Consider the following 16,585-nt stretch of genomic DNA (forward strand, 5'->3'; position numbering starts at 1 on the left):
CTTCCCCACACCCTCACCCCTTCGCTGGGGCTCTCCTGTGTCTCTGCCCTGGACGCTGGGATAAAGAGTCTTGCGGTGACTGGAATCAGATGCCAGCTATTTGCTGGGTCCATTATCTGTTCTGGGGAGCCACCGAGCACCACTCACAATTCAATGGGCTGCCTGCATCCCTCATGGCTTGTCACTGTTTCCTGCATGCAACAAACAGAAGCTCACTTCAGCAGGGAGCAATAACCCCAATGAGGCACATCAGCCATCCCAGAGTAAATGCAGTACCACAATGGGAGGAGAGAAAAAGGTAAGTGCACTCAGAGTCACCTGGGCAGAGGCAGGGGAAGCAAGTGTAGGGGAGCGGTGTCTTCCACTGCCCTGTGCTCCTGACAAACCATCAGCTGTGTGAGATGGCTCCTGCACTTGAGAAAGGAACAGGGCACAGTGTATCCAAACTCTCCATGAGAAGTACCCTGCATACTGTGCCAGGATCTTCCAGAGACACCCCGTCTCCCTCTGCTGTGTTGGCCCTAAAGATACAGACACTCCCCTTCACTCCCTTTTTACTTCCTGGGGGGATCCTCCAGCCAGCTGTTTGTGGAAGCTGCTGTGTTGTTCTCTGCATGTTCAGCTCTGTTAAACTCTCTACCCTATAGATACCACCCTGCCCACAAAGGAGCTTCCTCCCGCATATAGGCAAAGAGATCATCCCACTACACCACACACAGGGTACCAGCCCTTCTGCCTGGGCTCTGCTGCATGATGTCGGGCTGTCCTATCCATACACTGAACACAGCTATTTCTGCTAACCAGGGACCAGAAGAGCTGGGCACCAACCAAAACCCCAGGGCTCTAAATAGAACTCAATCAGCTCAGCAGTGGGATGGATGCCCTTTCTGATCTGCTCAGAGTGGACCTGGGGACACGCAATGGGGAAAAGCCAAGCCCCACTCCACTGCAGCAGGATGTTGTCCTTGAACAAGATGCAACAGAGCAGATAGTCTGCCTGCTGCAGATGTGTGCTGTCCAAGAGACAGCAACAGTCTCAGGGTCAGGTCAGCCGGGACACGAACTCAGGCAACCTGCACCAGTTCCCCCATAACCCCTGCAAGTCCCTTCAGTGTTGTGCCTCAGTTTCCCCATCTGTAAAATGTGGGATCATAGCACCTGCCTCACCAGTGGGTGTCAGACCAAGCCAGATGGGACTCCACACACAGCTGAGAGAGGCCTGCAAGTTCAGTGCTGCCACACAACCCACCCATGCATTTCTAGTTAGTGAAGTGGGATCCCTCCTGCATCACTAGGCCTATCACTGCTTCCTAACTAGCAAGTCATTAGTGGCTCCCTCCTCCTCCTTATCCCCACACACCTAGCAGAGGGCTCTGCTTTAGCCTAGAGGAAGATGGTGAGCCAAGGTGCTGATTAATTTTCAGAGCACATAAGGGAGTAGCTAGCCCTTTAAGTGTCAGCCAGTCTCGCTTGCTTGCTCTCTCTCTCTCTAGGGACCTATTAATAGCAGCTGGAAAGATCACATCACTCTCTGGATATTTATACCTCTCATTCCACACCAGGAGAGATTTATGTCAGTGCTGCTGTCCCAGTGCTTGGCCAATTGCTCTATCTAACTGCTTGCAGGGGGAGGGGAGCAGAACAGGGAAGGAGACACTGGGAGGATAAGCGAAGAGGAGGAGAAGGTCCGTATGGTGCAAACTGCAGCATTAAGCACACAGGCTGCCTGCAGGGAGCCCTCAGCCCCTCTGGAAGCTGCTGTTGCTGACAGACGGCATTCCAGAAAGCAAGCCCTGCAGCAGTTCCTGCTGCTGGTGGCCTGGAGCCTTTGCTTGCTGCTGTGAGATCCCAGAGAAACCAGCAGTCTATGAAGCACACTGCACTACGGCTCTGAGGGTCACACACTTGACTTGAGGCTGGGGCTCCACTGGCAGGCAGAGAGATGATGCCATCCTTCCTCTCAGTAGCCATCCCCTTGTGCACAGCATGCAGGATGCTTTGAGATCAGCAGGGTGGCCAAAGTTTCACATAGACACAGCACCTCATTGGATCTCAAAGTGCTTCACCAAGTACACTCCCAGCAGCACCAGGATGCTGCCAGTTCAGGGAGCTGGGAGGGCACAGTACTGTATGCGCCAGTGATGGGGGAATTGTGGCCAAGGACTGGAGTGTAAACTCCTACTCCTAGGAAATGTGCCTAGGCTAGGGGACACTTAATGACCATCCAGGGCAAACAAGAGGCCCTTGGGTTTAAGGCTGAGTACACAAATCACACCCACCAACTAAACTGCTTGTACTTTGCTGGGGGTGGGTGGGGGGGTCTGAGTCAGCCTTGCCAGAACCCAAACCCATGGGTTCTAGAGAGTCTAGGTGCTTGAGACCCACCACCCATCCCATCCAAGCAGGCTTGGAAGTCCCTTTCAAGAGACTAGACAAGGAACACATCAAACTGGGAGATTTTCTATAAAAGCCCCAATGCTTGGAATATTTCCATTGTCCATGGGTGACAAAACCAGTAAGCAGACCGACTTGATCACTATGGACTCTGCTGACAGGCTCCACAGGGGCTGGGGCCTGTGCAGACAGCTCAAGGGCACAGCTGACTAGAGAAATGCCCACTGTTCTCACTGCAGTCATTAACCCTCTGTCTGCCCCTCTGAACTGCACAGCACCAGGACAGTGCACTCGTAATCTGGGCAAGAGTCATCTCTGCCAAGCACAGAAAAAAGGGGGACAGAGCTGCTTGCAAAGAATGGAGACACAGCACAACTACCTCAGCACCATCACAGTGGTTACAGGGCTTCTGTGGGCGATGCAGTGAACCTGCTATACAGACAGCACTTTTAGCAATAATAAATCATTAAAATAGTGAAGGGGAAAGATAATGTTTAAATTAAAAAGTTAACAAAAAACTGTTTACATCCTGTATGCACAACAGAGATCCACATACCATCTCCCGCCCACCCCCACCCCTACCCCCCGTAGAGGCACTCCAGCCAGGCACAGACAAAGACATTCCCCCCAGACAGTGTCCATACTGTACCTAGACACAGAAATTGTCTGAGCAGTAGCCATGGTTTCCTTCTGAGTCTCCCACAGCTTGGACTGTGTGCTTGGAGGGGACCTATCAGCTGTGTTTGGCAGAGGAGTTAGAGAAGACTCTGTTTTCTGCTCTTTATTAGGCCATGCTGCCTTTGGGGCTGGGTTCTCTCTGATCTCACTGGCATTGAGAGGCCTTTGGATATGAAGTGCCCTGTAAATAAAAGTTCCCCATTGCAAGGGATTCTCCAGAGCAGAATCCTGGTTCCTCCCAGCCCAGCTCCATTCTAGGGCAATTAGCAAAGCCCCTTCCGGGCCATGCCTAAACTTGGAAAATAAGTCATATTTAAAAACAGGTTAGCTAACGTGTTAACATTAGTGTAGACTAGGCTGGAACAACCCTGGGGGGCCTAGTGACCACCATTGCCAGTGAGCTGCCCCTATTTGCCTAGTAAAGCCATAGCTTCAGAAGATTTCTCTTTAGATCAGGCATTTGTCTCAGTTCTCTCCCCCTTAGTTACAGAATCAGGTGAGTTTGGTGCTCATGAAAGGTTATCACCATTTCCCTCAGCCAAACACAGTACAGATAGCCACACACAGCTCTCTGGCACCTCCTCAATCCTGAACAGCAGCCCCCTACCAATTCCAGCCCTGGGCTCCCCACACACCACTCTTGTCAGTGTCCCTCGATACCAATCAGCAGCCCCTGTTATTTCACGCCATGGCTCCTCCTTCCCTCAACACTGCCAATCCCCAATCCTGACTCAAGCCCCCCTGCTAATCCAGGGTTTCTCTGGGGAGGTTCTCCTACTCACATTCTAACTAAATCTGGCCTCCCTTAGTTTGTGAGATCCAACAGGATTGCAGCCAGGCGTGACTGCTTGCAAGTTTTTACAGTGCCTTAGGCAGTAGCAACAGTTGCATACTGTTGAAGATACATAGAGAGATAAGCTGCTTCCCCCATCAGTCTCTCTGCAGTGAGATGATGGACTTCTGGGTGAAGGGGCAGATGAGAAGTTTAGGGAAATTGTCCAGCAGATATGTCAAACATCTGGGCCATGGATGATCCACTGAGAAGTGCCTACATGGACCCAGGGTGACAAATGACCCAAAATATTCCTGGAAAGCACATATCAAAGAATGAGCCTGCATAGAAATGTGGCTCCCTTGACAATTAGTGACAAGACAGCAGGTTTAGCAGACACCTTACCCTTACCTGGCAGCTTTAAAGACAGCAGCAACTTTTCATTCCTAGTTGTTAAAGCAAGGAGCCAGGACTCCTGGGTTCTATTCCTTGCTCTGCCACTGTTTTGCTGAGACACCTTGACCAAGTCACTTCATGTCTGTGTGCCTCAGTGTCACCATCAGTAAATGGAGATGATAACCTAGTGTGCTAAGGGATAAGTGAAGCTTAAAAAAATGCCTCTACAGCCTTTTGAGATGATAAATGCAAAACATTACAGGCAAGTATTTGGTGCCTGCACATTCAACAAGCCGCAGACTTAAATCAAAAGACCTTTAGACAGGAAAAAAAAAAAAAGCTGGTTTCAATAAGTCTCTTGCAGTCTCAGTCTAATCAATGGAGGAGGAGGAGGAAACTCCAGGCTGAGGAGTGAACCTGACACACTCACAGTCCCGGAATTGCTAGCTGATATTTCAAGCAACTTGAAACCCTGCTGCGTTCTCAGAGGAGTTTCTGGTGAATCATGCTTCCCTCAAACTGAAAGGACGATAACACACAAATTCCTGACGCAGCCACAAGAACGCAGAAGCTCCCCTACCCCCCGCCTCCAGAAGGAGCAGGGAAGCCACCCAGCAGCCAATCCGCATGCCCTACTACTTCCACATTTGAGTGCAGACCGACACCACTGCAGTGCAATCCTTCAGTCACACCAGCCAGCAAGAGGGGAGTGCACGGGGCGTACTGACAGAGCAACAGCGAGAAAGGAAGCAGGGAAAACCAGAATCAAGACAATTAGAGAAGGAAGCAGATTGACTCAGTGACACCTCTCTACCTGTCAGCAAGGAGACACTTGGTCAAGAACTCATAATAGGCCAGAGTAAATCCGGAGTTACATGGGCACAGGTGAAACCAGAATTGGGCTCTCTACGTGCTGTGCTGTCATGCCCCATAGAATGCAAATGCCCAATGAGTGCACTCATGGAGAGATAACAAGAAGTCTGGTGGCACCTTAAAGACTAACAGATTTATTTAGAGAGTTCCACAGACCAATTGTGTGCTGTGTAAAAAAATGCATCCATTTTAAATGTGCTACCCTATCAATATCACTGATGTCCTTCATTCTTATATCACAAGGCAAGGGGAATAGAAGAGACTGACCTTCCTTCAGTATCCATTCATTCTTAAATCTGACAGAATAATGGAAGTGTATTGGACTCACAAGCTCTATAGCAGGATTTAAACAGCCCTTCAGAAAGAACCTAATGTTCTGTTGGATCCTACAGGTTTTTAGAGCAATTTTGACAGAATCCTATTACACCCATCAGGGCTTTTTCAAAGGGCAGGAACAATACTTTACTTTTCCACAGTGTTATTTGGCCAAAGATCTCAAACCATTTTAAAAGGGATGAACACTCAAACTCCCTCTTCCATCCCCTGCCTAGGGATACATGTCCCCCACGTTATAGATTTGGAAACCAAGGCCCAGACAAACTGACAGATTTGTCTAAGAACAGAGGGAATCAAGACAGAGAAGGGACAGAACCTCCCCCTAAATACTGCTTTGCACCTTCCCCATTTCACTGCAGGTTGCTCATGCCATCTGCTCCCAGCAATGGCCAATCAGCAAAGGAAGCTCCCCTCTGTGGTTCTCTGACTATAGGAAATGCTACTTCCCTGCTAGAGCATGGCTCTGACCCCCACGCAGGCAGCTCCCCTTCCTAGTGATTCCCAAAATCAGTTACCTGGTTTGCCGATTGCTTTGGGGTTTCAGCCCATTTGGCAAATCCTCTCTAGCTACCCCACACATGCAAGATCTATAGGGAAGAGTCAGTGCTCCATGCCGTTCTCACACACGTTGCACAGCTATTCAATGGGACTTTTGCAAGGGGTCATGCAGAGATCAGATAACCTGATTCCCAAAAGGGAGGAGAAGCCAGTAAGAAAGCTGTAGTGATCCCGTTGCCCCATGTATGAGGTGCTGCAGCTACCCATTTCCCAGCACTACAGGCCTGCAGTGATAGGGAGCTCGGGCAAAAAAGCCAAGAATATCTAAGGCACTTGCTGGCTATTCAGGCCTGGGGAGCTTTGATTTCCTTTGAGGAAGGAGCTCTCCCGCACTGTGGGTCAAAACAGGCCAGAGTCACAAGCTGCTGTTGGGAGCCAGCTGCCCATATCCAGCATCTGGTAAACATCTCAGAGCTCTTAGATTGCAAGGAGAGGTTCTGGCACTGCTCAGTCAGAGCTGGGCTTCGCAGAGAACAGAGCACCACCATGGCTGGGCTCAGGCAGAGCAGGTCCTGGTAGGGGAGATACTCATGAACATTAACCGCCTCCCTCCTCACCCCCCCAAAAAGTGCCCAATGAACATTCCCAGCCCCAGATCCTGTTACTCAGAATCTCCCAAGACCTTGTCCTTCCCCCAGCACCCTATTCTGCTACCCAAAAAAATCCCAGGACCTCAGCCTAGTCCTCATTCTCTGTTACCTAGACAATTCCTCGGGACCCCCTGAGTCGCCATGACATGCAGTTCCTTAGTAGGGGCAAGAGCATTGGTGAGATCTGGACTGCAGCATGTAAGGGGAAAGCTGCAGATTACCTATTTGAACCACTCTCCCATGTGACGTTGCCAGCCCTGGCACAGCTCTGCAGTCCAGCCCCCCTTGGCCCAGCCACTACATAAGATAACAGGATCCCCTTATGCAATTCTCACCATGCTTGTGTACTGATGTCATTGCTGCTGCTGGAGCAGTGACCTGCTGTGGAATTCTGCAGCCTCTGGCTTTTGCTCTGGGTGTGGAGCTCTGCCCCCCCCCCCACTCTTAAGCATCCCAAGGGTGCAGGGCTCTTGGGCAAGACCTTGAAACTCCAGCTCATCATTGCTCTCCCATGGGTGCTATGGGAGAGCCAAGGCTGGGCTTGGTCTGTGTGCTGTGCACATGTCTGATACACCCACCTCTGGGGTGGAGAGTATTTCAGCAGGGCTGCATATAGAGTTTATGAAACATTTTGGGATCCTTCAGGATTAAACAAAATAATGTGATCCCAGGACTCCAAGGAGTGGCCAGTGAGAGAGGCCACAGGCAGGAGCAGGCAGGTCAGATTCCCATGCAGACGGCGGGAATCAGGAGCAGTCTGCAGACCCACATTTACCAGGATCAGGATCCAGGCCTGGATGCTAGTAGGCCACTAATACTGCCAACTCCCTACCTGTTGCTTTAACACCTTAACCACTGTCCCTTTCTGTGGCAGCAATTTTCTTTCTACATGCCCATTGTGCACTGGCCCTTGAAAGCACGAGTGCTCCCATCCTGAAAGGGAGCAGCACAGGTACTTTCACACACATTTACCAGATGCAGCTGGGCAAGCCAAAGGATTAGTCTTTGGGAAAAGAAATTCCAGCTAGAAAGCAGGAAGGGCAGCTGCGAAGAGCAGGTCCTGGGGTGTGGAGCCTCTAGATCTAAACCCAGTAGGAGAATGGAAGCCATTACCATCTCATGGCTATTTAGTGCCCTCTGTTCAAACATACCATGTGATAGGTTGTTCACTCCACACCAGAAAGGAAGGGGTTAAAAGCAACACAGGGAGGCCATGCAGGGATCAGCCAATCGGAGAGAGGCTGCAGAGAATAGTCAATCAGGGCCCAGTGGGCTCACATAAAAGAGAGCTGCAGGGACAGAGACAGTCAGCTGCTGCAGGGAGCCTAAGGAGTAAGGACAGTGTTCCTAGTGGGCTGCAGGAAGGGTAGCACCTTGGACAGAGCAGTTGCTGGCAGGGACTGAGGGAGCATCTGGCTGGCTGAAAGCCCTGAGAAGAGGGTGAAAAAAGGTGCTGGTGTCACAGGGAAGTGGCCCAGGGAATAGAAGCAACATTGAGTGAGGCAGCAGGAGGCTGCTATCTACAAGGTCCCTGGGTTGGGACCCAGAGTACTGAATGGGCTTGGGTCACCCCCTCACCTACCACTGGGGAAGTGGCTGGACTGTTGAACTAAGATATTTCTCCCTCCCTCCCACCCCGGAAGAGCGAAGAAACGGATGGTGATACAGCTGGAGGGCTGAATCATGAAGAGAATGCTGCGGTAATTGGACTGAGCCTGGTTTGCAAGTGGAGACAATGACGGGAGAGGCACCACCTGGAAAGGGCACACTGGCTGGCGGAGCTAATCCCTGTAACGGACAGTAGGAGGCGCTGCTCCAGTGAGTGGACTTTGTCACACAGCATTTGGTACTAACTGATCCTTTTCAGCAGAGATGGCAATGACTGCATGTGTCACAGTGCTCTGAGTCCTAAAGGGGGCCTGTTGAGGGCAGAGGAAGTTCCTCCTCTCCACATCCCTCACCTGCAGGCCCCCCAGTACCAGGCAAGGAATGGGGAAAAGCTTGGGCATTTTGTGACAAGGCTATGCACTGCCAAAGATGGGATGAGAAAGATGGCAATGGAGAGGCCCCCCCCAGTCCAACTGCTCGAGGTTGGGCTAGGCCAGGTGTTGCCAAGACAGTGCAGGCCTGTGGTGCCCAGCAGGTGTCTGCACTGCATGAGAAGGGAGTGCTGGCCTCCCCATCATCCTGGAAGGCTCCTGCCCTCAGCAAATCCACCCCCTCCCAATTCCCCTCTCCCCCCATGATCACACCTGGCTCCCTATTTAAGAGGAGCTCCATCCAGTACTTCACTCCCCATGCCAAAGGCTGAACTAACAAACATCCAGTACCCGGCATCATGCCCTGCAGGCCCTACATAACCACGTGGCTTTCCAAAGGAGTCCCTGGATAGCTCAGACAGCAGGCCTCTGTACAATACAACACCAACAGCCTGTATCACAGGCACCACAGCTATCTCTTAGTGCCAGCAGCTCAAGGGTTAATGCTATTTTAGCCCAGGCTGCTCATCTGATTTGGGAGGTCGGGGAGGAACCAGTGTACAGACACTTCACCTTGAATGGTCCCTTGAAATGTGTGTTAACTACTTATGCTAAACAATCTGTTCATCCGGATGTAGTGCATCCGATGAAGTGAGCTGTAGCTCACGAAACCTTATGCTCAAATAAATTTGTTAGTCTCTAAGGTTCCACAAGTACTCCTTTTCTTCTTGCTTCCTCAGTGTCTCTTTCTAACGTTCCTCCTCTCCACACCCCTCTCCTGCAGGCAGCCTGGGTACAGAGGGCTCCACTGGGCCTATGGCACTGCTAGCTGCCATCACTCAGTCACCTGAGAATCAGAGGGGTTCAGGAAGGGATTGACATATGCAAGTGCCAGTGACTCACCCGAGACTCAGCCTCATCCCCTGGGGGCAGGGGGATACAGATTAGCTCTGGTATTACCTAGTAACATAAAATGCAGAGCTCCCAGCACCTAGCCTCCAGCCCAGTGTGCCTGGGGCAGGGCAGGGCTCCCACACAGGGCACAGACTCTTAAAGGGCACATACAACACTTCCCTCAGCCCCAAGAAGGGAAGGGAACAATCACACTTTACATTTTTGTAGCTCCTTTTCAGCAGAGAGTCTCACGGTGCTGCATTCATGAGGGAAGCAGCTATCATCCCCTTTGGACAGAGAAGGGCTTAAGTCAGTGCCAGGCCTGTAATACCTAGGAGTCCTGACTCCCTTTCCTGAGCCCCTCCCTGCTCTAAAACTAAGGCCAGTCTCTCACACAACAGTCCCACCTCCCAAGGGTCAGCAGCCTCAGAGCAGGCTACTAAGCTCAGTTCTCCCAGGGCTCACACACGGGGCATTACAGTGTCTGCACAGTGTCAGAGAATGCCAGCAAGGCGCTCACACAGAGTTAATCCTCACCAGTTGCCTACCCTGTCTTCTTGGATCTGCCTGCGTGGTGATGGTCAGTGCCTCCTAGGATTAAACCCACAGGCCACTCCAGAAACTTGGAGCAAATGGAGGGAACTCTCCTTCAGCTCCCAACATGGAGGAGCAATTGGCCAGCTCAGCCCAACCTCAGCACGTCTCAGATTGCATTGAGGAGATTTTCAGTGGCGTCTTGTCAAGTCGTCTGTCTCTAAACCTGGCCCGTGGCCTATGATCTTGTGCCACTAGGTGTCACCGTTGCCCAGGGGATTCAACTAAACTCCCAGGCCTTACAACAGCTGGGACTGAGAACTGGCAAACTCACTCACCTCCAGCAAGGCAGACAACCTGACACAGCACAGCAGTGGTTTTACCTGCAATTTGGACCCTTTCCCTTGGCCCCAAGTCCTGAAACTGGGAACAGCAGCATTCCAAGGAGCAGTTTTTGCAAGTGCTGTAGACGGCATGGGCGAGTAGAGCCATGTAGCCCTGATGTGCCACTGGCAGGAAGCCAGCTGATGCCAACTCGGATAAATAGTGCATGGAGAATTCTGCTGTGAACTGCCAGGGAAATCTCATAGCACTCCCCCATCCTAGAGTAGCTGAAGGGTCCCCAACAACCTGCACAAAATCCTCCCAGAAACAGAGGCTCTAAGCCATGCAAACTGCCATCACCTCCTGCTTTGAACAGGGGTGCAGCCCATGTGGACTACAACTCCCATCATGCAATGGTCCAGTTAGATCCAGGTAAACTAGTCATGTTGCAAGCTGGGACCTGTAGTCCAAACAGTCCATATCTCCATATCGAAGAGCAGGGTAGCTGCTGCGTTCATGCTGCTTTACTGGTGACCAGCAAAGGTTTGGCTCCAAGGATCCTTACAGGGCAGTGAACAAGACTAATTTTAACCCAAGGGCAGGGGGAATTTGAATTACGTACGTGTGCTCTGGCCCTTCTCTACATACCACACACGTCAGAGCAGGGGAACCTAAATCTTTCCCAAACAGGAGCACTTTAGAGGTTACCTAGGAAAGTCAGGGCTGCAGCTGATGTGTTTGGTATGTAGAGAAGGGCCAGAGCACACATATGAGCCTGGGCTGCAGATGAGACATGAGAAGTCACCAAACACTCCTCCAAGATTATAAACAACAGGCCTGGCATGCAGCGAAAAGCCTTGGCTCTATATTTAAACCTTGACTGAGGTCGCTTCCTTTTCCCGGCAGCTCCCCCCACCCCCATTTGCTCTTATTTGCATGCAATCATGACTAAGGCGCATTGGGGTTTAAGGTTAAAGGGGAAATAGCCATGCATCTGCCTGGCAGGAAATTCCACCCTGGGTGACCTTTCACCTTTTGCAGTGCAGCATCAGAGCAGGCTAGAATCCTGCTAGCAAAGCAGTGGCAGCTGCCTGTAAGAGCTCGCCAGAGCGGAAGGAACAGGGACTGTCTGAGAGCGTCAAAACTTCAGCACAGGGGCTTCTGGATTGGGGGTGGAGGAGACAGGGGAAGGGGAAAGAAAGGCCCAGAGACAGATGAGCAGGCACAGAGCACTCCCCCCTCCATCACTGTATCAGAGTTTGGGTTTTGCACTGCTGTGGGGGGGTTGGATACCACTGGGGGTTTCCCCACCTAGCATCCTGAAAGGGCATCAGCTCCCCTGTGCTTCCTGTCCCAAAAGCCTTCCTCCCACCTTCACGTGAAGTTTCTCAGGCTTTCCCATTCTGGTGGGTGCACATAAGTGAGACACACTCCACAGCACTGGCCCAAGTCTCAGGTTATTCTCCTTTTCTATAGCACATCATACCAGTGTCTCCAAGCCCTTTAGGTGCCCTACTTTTCTAATTCTCCAATCACTCTACAAGGTACAGCCGACTAAGGACAGGAATCGCTCACCCAGCGCTGAAATGCAGCCCTGCTCGGGTGAGACATGGCAGAAATTTAATAGCAGCAGAGTGGTGCCACATAACATCTTATTTTTTAGGGGGCAGGCCCAACAAACAACTTTTCCTAATGCTCCCTACAGAGACTCCTTCTGAACAGAAGGGAAAGATGCCTTGCTAATTTATAACATCCACAAAGCTGGCAAGGAGGCGAGAGAGAGGGTGTGTGAGTGTGTTTTTTGGGGGATATGAGTGGGTTGCCAAGTTTGGTTGGATGTATCCCTGGAGGTTTTATCCCATGACAATTGCTAATTAAAGATTAATATTTAATTCCTGGATCCTCCAGGAGAATCCTGGAGAGTTGGCAACCCTAGGTATGAGTATTTTTAAACCCTTTCAGTCCTTCACTGACAACACCGTGTATATGTGGGGGGGGTGTCTATTTTACCACTAAGCCAGTCTCTCAGGAGCAGCACAGCAGTTCAGTCCTGGGAGTCAGTAAGTGATGCAGGTGGGGCTGCTGAGTCAGTCAGCCTGACAGAAGCTACCTGTTTCAGAGTGGTAGCTGTGTTAGTCTGTATCAGCATGCCATCACGTGCCAGCAATGCCCCTCTGCCATGTACACTGGCCAAACCGGACAGTCTCTATGCAAAAGAATAAATGGACACAAATCAGACATCAGTAATCATAACATTCAAAAACCAGTAGGAGAACACTTCAGTCTCTCTGGTCGCTCAATAACAGACCTAAAAGTGGCAATTCTTCAACAACAAAAACTTCAAAAACAGACTCCAATGTGAAACTGCAGAACCAGAATTAATTTTCAAACTGGACACCATGAGATTAGGCCTAAATAAAGATTGGGAGCGGTTGGGTCATTACAAAACCTAAACCTAATTTCCCCAATACTAATTTCCCCCTACTGTTACTCACACCTTCTTGTCAACTGTCTGAAATGGGCCACTCTCATTACCACTTCAAGTTATTTTTCCTCCCTTGGTATCCTGCTGTTAAGTGAATTGTCTCATTAGATTGACCTCACACTTGGTAAGGCAACTGCCAGCCTTTCATGTATTTATACCTGCTCCTGTATTTTCCATTCCATGCATCTGATGAAGTGGGTTCTAGCCCACGAAAGCTTATACCCAAATAAATTTGTTAGTCTCTAAAGTGTCACAAGAAGCTACCTGGACACTCACTTCACAAAGAGAAGAAAAGACCAGAGAGGCCAGGTGATAGCGGAGTGTCTGGACCCCACAGGCACGAAGCAAGGTGCTCCAAATAACAGGGGTTATTGTCTTTCAGTGTCACCACTTCAGCCAGGTCACAGAATGGAAAGAGTCATTAGGATCACAGATCATTCCCCTGTGGGTAGGGATTGCAGGCAGGATTGTCAAGATGCAGCAGACAGGCAGCAGGGGGCAGGCTGCATGCAGATACCCCATGGCTTTCCAACCCCAGAGTACCTAGCCCCAAGTGTTTAGGGCTCACTGGGGGCCCATTTCAAAGTATGCAGTGGCTCCTGCAGCCAACAAACCCTGTGCTCTGTGGCCAGGTGCTTGGATTCTGCAGCTATGGTGCAACCAGACAAAAATTCTGTGGCAGCTTCAGTTATGTTTAGTGCAGTAACTCCTGGAGTTAACCACACTCAGACAAAGGTCGGGGCTTATCACTAGGATGGTCATTTCCATTTATTTTACTCTGCCTAATACATTCTGTATTCAACATGTGGCTGATTTTCATAGTGATCCGTTACTGCACTGCAAATGTGTGTGTTGGAGGAAGCTAGACGTTGTTTGGTAGGTGCATAGGGGGAATTGGGGCATCTGGCAGTGGGATGGCAGCTTACTGACAGTCACTGTGAAAAAAAACACATTAGTTAAATGATAGTCAGTGAAATCGTTAATGACATTAATATTTATATTGCGTTCAGTAAGTTTCAAAGTTCACAGCCTGTTTGGAGAAATGGGCCAATTCACACTTCTCAGAGCTGTTGTTTCAGAAGAGACTCCACATTTTAAGGGCTTCAAAACTCGGAGCTGGAGAGACTCCCCCAAGATCTGGAACAACTAGTGCAGCACCTCCTTCCCCTTCCTCACCCCAACCCTCACCATTCTGAAGCATAATTCTGTAACAGAAGGAATGCTGCGGCAACTCTAGAGGGCTCTGCCTTCATGTGACCCTGAGAAAGGTCCTGTTGTAATGCATCACAAGTTGGCGTTGAGTGGGCAAGGACAGAGATTGGGTCTATGCAGAATTGAGGGTACCAGCCTGTTCCACAGAGCTGACTGCAGCTTGAGCTCCCCCCTCAGCTGGGCTGAGTCTCTGAAGTCGAAAGGGGGAAATACTCACCTCTGGGCCTGAGAGTTTGTGCCAAGCTTCAACTCTAAATGGATTTATAATGTTTATAATTGAGCTCAGCCAGACCCTTAGCTACAGAGTCTTCACAGAGGAGTCACAATAAATGAACATGCATGGGAGAAAAAACAACAACTAAACTCTGTGCTAACACACACAACAGCAACACCTCGAGCAGCCCCCCTCGCCCCTTCCCTCCAGGGACACAACCCCAAAGGACAGGCCAGGGAATGAACCTCATTTTACAGATGGTAACGCTGAGGCACAGAAAACGTATGTGTGCGTGTGGTAGGGGTGCAAGCACCGACCATTCCTCCCTGAGACATAAAGAGTCAGAAGAGACTACCGGATCATCTAGTCTGAACTCCTGTACGTCAGAGTCCACCAGCACCATCCAGCACCTGCACACTGAACCCAACAACTGAAATGAGACCAAGGTATTACAACCTCAAGAAACTAGACTATTACAAGCCACAGGCAGCGAATAGGAGGGACTGAAGTGCACCAGTGCAGGAGGCCCCCACAATGGCAGGGAAATGATTGATACCCCCAGATAATCCTAGTAAGTGACCTACACCCACACACTGAAGAGGAAGCTGAAAACCCCCTCAACAAGGTCCCTGCCAACCTGGCCTAGGGGAAAATTCCCTCCCAAACCCAAATATGACAATCAGGTAGACCATGTGCATGTGAGCAAGAACCTGTCAGCCAAGCACCTGAGATAGAGAATGCTCAGTGCCACTCAGAGCCCTGGCCTACCCCTCCTATATCCTATCTCCAGCCACAGACATCCCGGATGCTTCTGCATAAGGAGATTAAAAAATGAAAACAAAACCCAGAATACATTGTGCGGGGTGGGGGTTGGGATCACGTCTTGATACCTGCAGGTGGCCAGCTGAAACCCTGAAGCATGAGATTTTAGGAACATAATATAATCTGTGGGGAATCTGTGGAACCTGGAAGTGAGCCCCAAGGGCTGCTGAGCCCTGCTCTCTATCACCACAAGCAACCCCATTATAGTGATGGTAGGGGCCCTGGTGCAGACTGTCTCTGGTAGTGGGAAGATGGCCGGCGTAGATACAGCCATAGCACATGAGCCACAGCAGGGAACAAAACCCAGGATTCTGGGTTTCCACAGCCCACTGCTCGGCAGCACTGCCTTACATTCACTATCCATTATACTCCTCTCTCACTCACACACACCTGTTTCTATCCATGTCCCGCTCCAGACAGCAAGCCTGTATCCGCGGCAAAGCACGTCTGTTCCTTCCAGAACTGTCTTTAAATCCACAGAAGTCAGAAACCAGAGAAGGCCAAGAGCTGCTCCTGGGCTCATGATCACATTACAGCACAGGAAGGAAGAGGGCACTTTGATCAAGCTGGGATTGCTTTAAATGGTTTCCATGCCGATATCTAAGCCACTGGAATTAGCACCCCAACATCCCAAATATATCTCCCCACACCCAGAGGCACTTCCTGTCCCAGACACAGTGCCAGAGTAACAGGGGATAGATGATCTGGATCTTTCTTTGTGTGCAAAGGTTGTGTGCAAAGGTTGGTTAAATACCACAGGAAGCAGCACCCTAGAAATATGCAGAATACTCTCCCCCTGCTCTCATTTGGGGAGAATATGTAGGAGCTCAGCTGGACCCCTTTCTCCCAGCTTACATCCCCGCAGATACAGCACTCCTTGGAGGATGCTGGGATGGTATTTTCAACAAAGACATCTACTACCCATCATCTGAAATGGGAACCACCAACAGAAGTTTGTGGGGAAGCACTAGAATGGGGCTTCTACTTCCCAAGCTGCAAGCTGCACCACTAGCCCAAGGGCAACAGAAGATCTCCCCATTTGCCCCCTACACCTTCCACTCTGCACTTGCCCAGGAGCACGCTGCTGGTTCTGCAGCTGGTAACCAGAGGGTTAACAATGCCCAGGGAACTGCAGGAAGTCTCCTTGCTGGTGGCAGGAACAATGGGGCTATTGTAGGAGGGCCGGCAACTGTGGGCAGATTTCTGGCACTGGGAGTTATCAAATGGGTATATTGCTCCTGCCATGCACTCTCCTCCTCCATGGTCAGGTACAGAAAGAGAGTGAGTACATCTCCCCAGCCCTACACACAGATCTAGATGTGGTCAGAGCCACACAGGATGCAGCAATCCGCTGCTAAAGGTGGCCCAGCCATCCCCAGAAGATGCATCGTGCTGCCGAGCAACCTGGTTTCTACTGCCTCAAAGATCATTTATTAAGGGAGCCAGTGTCACATCTGAATAGAGACAGATGCATTCAAAGCTTCTAGAGTGCAGCAGGATGGTTCCTTGCTATGTTCTCTAAGC

At 50.5% G+C, this 16,585-nt stretch overlaps 1 protein-coding gene across 7 annotated transcripts in view; it reads right to left on the bottom strand.

Moving 5' to 3' along the window:
• BCL9L (BCL9 like) overlaps positions 1 to 16,585 on the bottom strand; it is a 161,199-nt gene that overhangs the window by 27,640 nt on the left and 116,974 nt on the right. For 2 of the 7 annotated variants that reach the window (XM_043500913.1, XM_043500910.1), the window contains exon 1: positions 10,388 to 10,656. The exons of the other annotated variants lie outside the window; for them this stretch is intronic. The gene's annotated coding sequence lies outside the window, so the exon portion shown is untranslated. Of the gene's footprint in view, positions 1 to 10,387; positions 10,657 to 16,585 lie in introns of those variants that run through there. 7 annotated transcript variants of the gene reach the window in all.

The sequence above is a fragment of the Dermochelys coriacea genome, chromosome 22 (genome assembly GCF_009764565.3).
Source record: "Dermochelys coriacea isolate rDerCor1 chromosome 22, rDerCor1.pri.v4, whole genome shotgun sequence".
NCBI classification, from domain to species: domain Eukaryota; kingdom Metazoa; phylum Chordata; order Testudines; family Dermochelyidae; genus Dermochelys; species Dermochelys coriacea.